Source organism: Symphalangus syndactylus, chromosome X (assembly GCF_028878055.3).
Source record: "Symphalangus syndactylus isolate Jambi chromosome X, NHGRI_mSymSyn1-v2.1_pri, whole genome shotgun sequence".
Lineage (NCBI taxonomy): Eukaryota > Metazoa > Chordata > Mammalia > Primates > Hylobatidae > Symphalangus > Symphalangus syndactylus.
Window position 1 is genome coordinate 116,607,158 of NC_072447.2, and position 9,113 is coordinate 116,616,270.

A 9,113-nucleotide genomic window follows, 5' to 3' on the forward strand; every position below is an offset into this window, starting at 1 on the left:
TAGGGAGGCAAGATCACCCCAAGTTCAGAAACACTATTCTAAATGTACATGTTTCCCAGGATCTCACATCCCTGGTTCTCTTCTTTTCTCGTTATTCATATTATCCTTGGGCAAACTTAGCCAACCTTTTTGTCTTAATTATCACCTGCAATCTAATGCCTTTCAAATATATCTTTATTTCTGATATCTTTCCTTAGGGTGGGCATGCCTGTCTCCATTTCTATGTCTATAGTCCTATGGGTATCTCAAATTAAGCATGTTAAAAATGTATCCCATTGTTGGCAAAGAACCCCAATCTGACAGAGAATAGGAAGGAATAACAAAACTCCAAAAGAGATTACTAAGCAAGCAGTTTGTCTTGCCACAGTGCCATACGAGTCAAAAGTAGGCAATTTGAATCAGTTTTATAGAGAAGAGGTTAGCAAACTACATCCGCTGGCAAAATCTAGTCCACCAACTGTTTTTGTATGTTAAGAACTGTTTTTACATTTAATTTTAATTTTTTTTTCTTTTAGAGACTGGGTCTCGCTATGTTGTCCAGGCTGGTCTTGAACTTCTGGGCTCAAGCAATCGACCTGCCTCAGCCTCCCAAAGTGCTAGGGTTACAGGTGTGAGCCACCACACCCAGCCTATGTTTTTATATTTTAATGTTTAAAAAAGTCAAAAGAAGGATAATGTTTTATGACACATGAAATTTATATGATAGGCAACTTTTAGTGTCCATAATAAAATGTTAATGTAACACATCCACACTCATTTGTTTACATATTGTTTGTGGCTGCTTTCATGCTACAATGACAATAATTGAGTAATTCTTACAGCTGGCTTAGAAAACCTAAAATATTTACTATCTGGCCCACTGCAGGAACAGTTTTCTGACCCCTGAATCAGAACAAGACAATACTCACAGCACGGTAAACGGATTAAGGAGCATTCTATATGAACGTTATAGTTTGAGCCTACAGTAAGGCGGAAGAGCATTCACATGGTAATGCTTGTTCCCCATGGTACCACATGGACATATGGCCCCAGTTGGTAGCTCCACATGGAGTAAGTTGCACTGTAACCTGAGGAATCCAGGACTAAAGGCTCAGCATCTTTTGTAGCAAGCAGTAAACAAGCCAGTGCATTCTCCAGGGAGAAAATAGTTGCATGGTAGTTATACCGGACCTACTTCATTGTTTATGTGACTAGCTACAGAAAAGGCTCAGAGTCAAAGGATGATTAGGACTTACAGTTTGGCATACTCGGCAGTGACCTGCAGGGTGGCTTGAGAATATGGTATACTGTCTTCAAATCCCAACATTTTGCTTCTATTCCTACTCTCCATAATCTTTGCTTCTTTTTTGTGTTGGTTAATCATATCACCAATCCCCTTAGTTATCCATGCTAGGAAACTAGTAGTCATCTTAAATTCTTCCTTTTTCCTGATATCTAATCTATCCCCAAATCTGTTTGGTTTTATCTCCAAAATCTCTCATATTAATCTCATATTCCTGTCTTCATTGCAATCACTTAGTCCAAGCCACCATCATCTGTCCCCTTGATTATTGTAATAGTCTCCTGTGTAGGTTCTCATTTTCATCTTTGTGTACACATAGTTCACTCTCTGTATAGCAGTCACACAGATCATACGATAAGTAAATTGGATCATGTAACACTCAATCTAAAAAAAAATTTAAAGGTACATTGTTAATTATGTTTGTGTTGAAAGAAAGATAGATATATAGCCAGAAACCCAATTCTGTATTCCAATTATTTAGTAGGCATTAGCAGTTTTAGTAGTAATAGCTATTTATTTAATATTTATTATATGCCAGATACTGTGCTAAGTGATTTACATGCATTGTATTATACTATTGAATCTGTATAACTTTCAAATAGGGGTTATTATTATACCCATTTTATTGGTAAGAAAACTGAAGGTACAGAGGTCAGGTGACACAGGTAGGAAGTGTGAAGTTGGGATTGGAGCCAAGTACTCTTTACTCCTTCATTATTCTTTCTTTTTTATTTATTTATTTTTGAGACAGAGTCTCACTCTGTTGGCCAGGCTGGGGTGCAGGGGCACCATCTCTGCTCACTGCAACCTCCGCCTCTTGAGTTCAAACGATTCTCGTGCCTCAACCTCCTGAGTAGCTGGGACCACAGGTGCACGCCACCATGCTGGCTAATTTTCGTATTTTTAGTAGAGACAGGATTTTGCCATGTTGCCCAGGCTGGTCTCGAACTCCTGATCTCAGCTGATCCACCCACCTTGGCCTCCCAAAGTGCTGGGATTACAGGTGTGAGCCACTGTGCCCAGCCCTACCCCTTCAATATTCTTCTTTGGATGAATGTTGGACAATAGGAATCACTTGAGTAGAAAAAGAGCTTGGTTTGGCATTGGGAATGAAGAAGGGCTTCCTTTGAAAGACTCCATTTCTACTAGGAGCTTCTACGAAGACTGAACAGAAATATGCTATTAGCCATTCTTAGGTTCTCATTTTTCACTCTAGGATTGCAATAGCTTTTTTTTTTTTTTTTTTTTTTTTTTTGAGCGGTGATGCTCTGAGGCCACGTATTCCATCTTAATTGGGGGACCTAGCTAAGTTGAAGGTAGGAAGACCTGGGGGAAAAGAAAAGTTATATTTGCAATCCAGTAAATAGAGATAAGTGCTTCAACATTTCTTACTGCAGTTTGGTTTTGACAGATAGCAATTAAAGAGCATTCTATATGCCAGTTCTAGTTTTGGCCTACTTTTTTGACTTTTGGTGAATTCGGTTCTGTGACTTTTGTTTGTCTTAAGTCAGTCACATTGGGAAGTGGATGAAGAGGTTGATTATTTTCTGTGAGACAGTTATTCTCAAAGAGTAGTCCTGGGAGCAGGTGGAGCTGCATCACTTGGGAATTTGTTAGAAATGCAAATTCTCAGGCTGGAGCCTGAGAATCAGAAATTCTGGTTGTGGGACCCAGTGGTCTGTATTTTAACAAGTCTCCTGGTCATTTTTAGTGTATACTCCAGTTTGAGAATGAGTGGTCTGTGCTATGCTGGGGACAAGGGCCTGTGTGTTTTCTCCCTGTTCTACTTCTGAGGACAACCGTGTTGTGTTGTGTTAGTGAATTGCTAATAGGCATTTTATTGTGGGTAATTGGGAGATAGAGTGGTCTTCAGAAGAGAAAGAGTCTATTCTCTCAGTTTCAAAGCCTTGCTCATAAGAAACTTACGAATCATCCCCGCAGGACTGAGTTGGAAGGCAATTATGTGGTACAACCTTGATAGATGCTAAAATTTGAGAATTACTACTTTAAGACATTAGCCAATAATTCCATTAGCTGCCACAAGGTGGATGATGTTAAATTAGGTTTACTGGTTTGGTACAATTGTGAAGTTTATCCAGACAGGGCCAACTTAAAACAGAAAAAAAAAATAGTAATTTAGATTCCTCTGCTTTTTTTTTTTTAAATATTACTATTACCAAAGTTGCTGTGTAGATATGGAAAGATATCAATTACGTTGTGAATAAAAGCAAGTTGTAAAAAATCTGTATAGTGTAATCACATTTAAAGAACAAACAAAAAAATCTTTGTATTTGTGTGTTTGCATATGCATAGAAATACACAGCAAATTCTTTTTTTTAACCATTAAAGTATAGTCATTTATTATCTTTGTCAGTATTATGTACTGTACATAATTGTATGTGGTATACTTTTTTCTTTTTTTCTTATATTTTAAGTTGTAGGGTACATGTGCACAATGTGCAGGTTTGTTACATATGTATACATGTGCCATGTTGGTTTGCTGCACCCATTAACTCGTCATTTACATTAGGTATATCTCCTAATGCTATCCCTCCCTGCCCCCACCCCATGACAGGCTCCAGTGTGTGATGTTCCCCGCTCTGTGTCCAAGTGCTCTCATTGTTCGGTTCCCACCTATGAGTGAGAACATGCAGTGTTTGGTTTTCTGTCCTTGAGATAGTTTGCTCAGAATCATGGTTTCCAGTTTCACCCATATCGCTACAAAGGACATGAACTCATCCTTTTTTATGGCTGCATAGTATTCCATGGTGTATATGTGCCACATTTTCTTAATCCAGTCTATCATTGTTGGGCATTTGGGTTGGTTCCAAGTCTTTGCTATTGTGAATAGTGCCACAATAAACATACGTGTGCATGTGTCTTTATAGTAGCATGATTTATAATCCTTTGGGTATATACCCAGTAATGGGGTGGCTGGGTCAAATGGTATTTCTAGTTCTACATCTTTGAGGAATCGCCACACTGTCTTCCACAATGGTTGAACTAGTTTACAATCCCACCAACAGTGTAGAAGCATTCCTATTTCTCCACATCCTCTCCAGCACCTGTTGTTTCCTGACTTTTTAATGATGGCCATTCTAACTGGTGTGAGATGGTATCTCATTGTGGTTTTGATTTGCATTTCTCTGATGGCCAGTGATGATGAGCATTTTTTCATGTGTCTGTTGGCTGCATAAATGTCTCCTTTTGAAAAGTGTCTGTTCATATTTGCCCACTTTTTGATGGGGTTGTTTGATTTTTTTCCTGTAAATTTGTTTAAGTTCTTTGTAGATTCTGGATATTAGCCCTTTGTCAGATGAGTAGATTGCAAAAATTTTCTCCCATTCTGTAGGTTGCCTGTTCACTCTGATGGTAGTTTCTTTTGCTGTGCAGAAGCTCTTTAGTTTAATTAGATCCCATTTGTCAATTTTGGCTTTTGTTGCTGTTGCTTTTGGTGTTTTAGACATGAAGTCCTTGCTGATGCCTATGTCCTGAATGGTATTGCCTAGGTTTTCTTCTAGGGTTTTTATGGTTTTAGGTCTAACATTTAAGTCTTTAATCCATCTTTTTTTTTTTTTTTTTTTGAGATGGAGTCTCGCTCTGTCACCCAGGCTGGAGTGCAGTGGCGCAATCTTGGCTCACTGGAAGCTCCGCCTCCCAGGTTCACACCATTCTCCTGCCTCAGCCTCTCCGAGTAGCTGGGACTACAGGTGCCCTCCACCACGCCCGGCTAATTTTTTTTGTATTTTTAGTAGAGACGGGGTTTCACCGTGGTCTCGATCTCCTGACCTCGTGATCTGCCTGCCTCGGCCTCCCAAAGTGCTGGGATTACAAGCGTGAGCCACCGCGCCCGGCCTTTAATCCATCTTAAATTAATTTTTGTATAAAGTATAAGGAAGGGATCCAGTTTCAGCCTTCTACATATGGCTAGCCAGTTTTCCCAGCACCATTTATTAATTCGGGAATCCTTTCCCCATTTCTTGTTTTTGTCAGGTTTGTAAAAGATCAGATGGTTGTAGATGTGTGGTGTTATTTCTGAGGCCTCTGTTGTGTTCCATTGGTTTATATCTCTGTTTTGGTACCAGTACCGTGCTGTTTTGGTTACTGTAGCCTTGTAGTATAGTTTGAGGTCAGGTAGTGTGATGCCTCCAGCTATGTTCTTTTTGCTTAAGATTGTCTTGGCTTTGCAGGCTCTTTTTTGGTTCTATATGAACTTTAAAGTAGTTTTTTCCAATTCTGTGAAGAAAGTCATTGGTAGCTTGATGGGGATGGCATTGAATCTATAAATTACCTTGGGCAGTATGGCCATTTTCACGATATTGATTCTTCCTATCCTTGAGCATGGAATGTTCTTCGGTTTGTTTGTATTCTCTTTTATTTCGTTGAGCAGTGGTTTGTAGTTCTCTTTGAAGAGGTCCTTCACATCCCTTGTAAGTTGGATTCTGAGGTATTTTATTCTCTTTGTAGCAATTGTGAATGGGAATTCACTCATGATTTGGCTCTCTGTTTGTCTGTTATTGGTGTATAGGAATGCTTGTGATTTCTGCACATTGATTTTGTATCCTGAGACTTTGCTGAAGTTGCTTATCAGCTTAAGGAGATTTGGGGGTGAGATGATGGAGTTTTCTAAATATACAATTATGTCATCTGCAAACAGGGACAATTTGACTTCCTCTTTTCCTAACTGAATGCCCTTTATTTCTTTCTCTTGCCTGATTGCTCTGGCCAGAACTTCCAACACTGTGTTGAATAGGAGTGGTGAGAGAGGGCATCCCTGTCTTGTGCCGGTTTTCCAAGGGAATGCTTCCAGTTTTTGCCCATTCAGTATGATATTGGCTGTGGGTTTGTCATAAATAGCTCTTATTATTTTGAGATACGTTCCATCAATATCTAGTTTATTGAGAGTTTTTAGCATGAAGGGCTGTTGAATTTTGTCAAAGGCCTTTTCTGCATCTATTGAGATAATCATGTGGTTTTTGTCTTTGGCTCTGTTTATGTGATGGATTACGTTTATTGATTTGCATATGTTGAACCAGCCTTCCATCCCAGGGATGAAGCCCACTTGATCGTGGTGGATAAGCTTTTTGATGTGCTGCTGGATTCAGTTTCCCTGTATTTTATTGAGGATTTTCGCATCGATGTTCATCAGGGATATTGGTCTGAAATTCTCTTTTCTTGTTGTGTCTCTGCCAGGCTTTGGTGTCAGCATGATGCTGGCTTCACAAAATGTGTTAGGGAGGATTCCCTCTTTTTCTATTGGTTGGAATAGTTTCAGAAGGAATGGTACCAGCTCCTCTTTGTACCTCTGGTAGAATTCGGCTGTGAATCTGTCTGGTCCTGGACTTATTTTGGTTTGTAGGCTATTAATTATTGCTTCAATTTCAGAGCCTGTTATTGGACTATTCAGAGATTCAACTTCTTCCTGGTTTAGTCTTGGGAGGGTGTATGTGTCCAGGAATTTATCCATTTCTTCTAGATTTTCTACTTTATTTGTGTAGAGGTGTTTATAGTATTCTCTGATGGTAGTTTGTATTTCTGTGGGATCGGTGGTGATATCCCCTTTATCATTTTTTATTGCATCTATTTGTTTCTTCTCTCTTTTCTTCTTTATTAGTCTTGCTAGTGGTCTATCAATTTTATTGATCTTTTCAAAAAACCAGCTCCTGGATTCATTGATTTTTTTGAAGGTTTTTTTTGTGTCTCTGTCTCCTTCACTTCTGCTCTGATCTTAGCTATTTCTTGCCTTCTGCTAGCTTTTGAATTTGTTTGCTCTGAAATGTACAGCAAATCCTTAACAGTGGCTACGTGGGAGTAATGAGGTTGGATGTAGTAGCGACTTTCAAATTTCACTTTATGCACTTTTCTGTTTTTGAACTGTTTACAGTGAATATGTATTATGTATAAATTGTTTTATCTTCCCCAATTTAAATCTTTTAATTTAACAGTAAATTGTAGTGTCAAAAATGCAAACTTGGGGAGGGCAAAAAGATCACACACAAGGCTGCCACTTCACTCCTGGAGGGTTGCATGGCGGCCCAGCCGAGGCACTCCACATTTCCCAGACGGTGCAGCGGCTGGGCAGAGGCACTTATAAAATATTTTTAATGGATCATATTTTTTTTGAAAAAGTAGTATCCACATGGTAATTCAAGTAGTACAATAGTGTAAGCAATGTTAATATAGATTATTAAACTTTTAGATTTAAACATGTAGAAATGCTTATTTATTTTACAAGCAATAATAGTTCATATATAGAGTGTGAAATATAATGCTTCTAAATACCAAAATATGTTATGGAAATTATATCTTAAATTAGAATGAATGAAGACCTTGTATACTAGAGGAAAAAAAAAGCTGTGTAAACACTTAGCATTCACTATATCAAGTAGGTATTTACCTAGATATATAATATGTACAAAATACAAAGAAATATTACCACCTACTTAGGTTGGCCTCTTTTTCATCAAGCTCACCTGTTATTAATCACCTTAAATAAAGCTTGGTGTTTCCTCGGGTAAGAAAACGTTTACTGTTGTCAGCTACACTGCTTCCACGCATTGAAAAGATGTCTGGTCTCACAGCGTCTTGACAAGGGCTGGCAGTTTTCTTCAGCTACTACATTAACAATTCTTAATGGTCAAATCCCTGAGCTCCCCCTCCCTCTCTTTCCTACAGGTGTCAAAAGCTGTTAACTATCTCTTCTCCCCTTTCTGGGAAAAACTCCCTTTTTTATTATTGCTAATTAGATTTGGAGGACAATAGCAGTTCTTTGCCTACTTTTAATATTTAGAGCAAAAAAGGCTTTTGGGTTGTCTCCCCTTTGTGTTTATTTTCCTCCTAAATGCCCGGCCTCTAATCAGAAAAAAGCTCTGTGTGGAAACAAAGTTACCAACTTACTCAATTGACTTCCCTTTTTCTAGATGAATAGCTTATATCCGTAGAGAAAGGATTCATTACCATAATGCTTTAGGTTGAATATTGTACAACCTGCTACAGACCTCTATGAGCCCTACTTTTAAGGCCAACTGCTTTTAAAACATGTTTTGACCTTTACCCTCAAAATATTTTAAAAGACATTTAAATATGACAGGCTAATATTATTGTTATTATTATTATTATTATTATTATTTTTAGATGGAGTCTTGCTCTGTTTCCCAGGCTGGAGTGCAGTGGCCTGATCTCGGCTCACTGCAACCTCTGCCTCCTGGGTTCAGTGATTCTCCTACCTCAGCCTCCCAAGTAGCTGGGATTACAGGCCCGGGCTACTACACCCGGCTTTTATTATTATTATTATTATTATTATTATTATTATTATTATTATTATTATTATTATTATTGGTAGAGACGGCGTTTCACCATGTTGGCCAGGCTGGTTTTGAACTCCTGATCTCAAATAATCCACCCGCCTCGGCCTCCCAAAGTGTTGGGATTACAGGCGTGAGCCACTGCACCCGGCAACAGGTTAATTTTATTTAAAGAGTAATGCAGTCCTTTCTTCTGCAGCACGTGTGTTAAATTTGGAAAAATATAGAGAAGATTGGAAGAGCAAGGATGATATGTCAATTCATAAGGAATATCATATATTCTTTTTTCCTTGTTGGGATAGAAAATGTCTATCCGAAATCCATCAGCTAGCATCATTTGCAATGGTAAAACAGTATAGATGTAACCCCATTAAAATCAGGAACAAGCTAAGAAGATCTGCTATCACCATTATAATTTAATTTTTAAAATTCCCTAGCCAGTGCAATAAAGCAGGAAACAGAAATAAGAGCCATCACTAATAGAAATCAGGAGGCACAATTAATATCTTCAAATGAAATGATTTTCT

The 9,113-nt window shown here is 38.4% G+C and overlaps 1 pseudogene; it reads left to right on the forward strand.

Moving 5' to 3' along the window:
- Positions 1 to 8,769: 8,769 nt before the first annotated feature.
- LOC129476556 (uncharacterized) lies at positions 8,770 to 8,868 on the forward strand (annotated as a pseudogene).
- Positions 8,869 to 9,113: the final 245 nt, after the last annotated feature.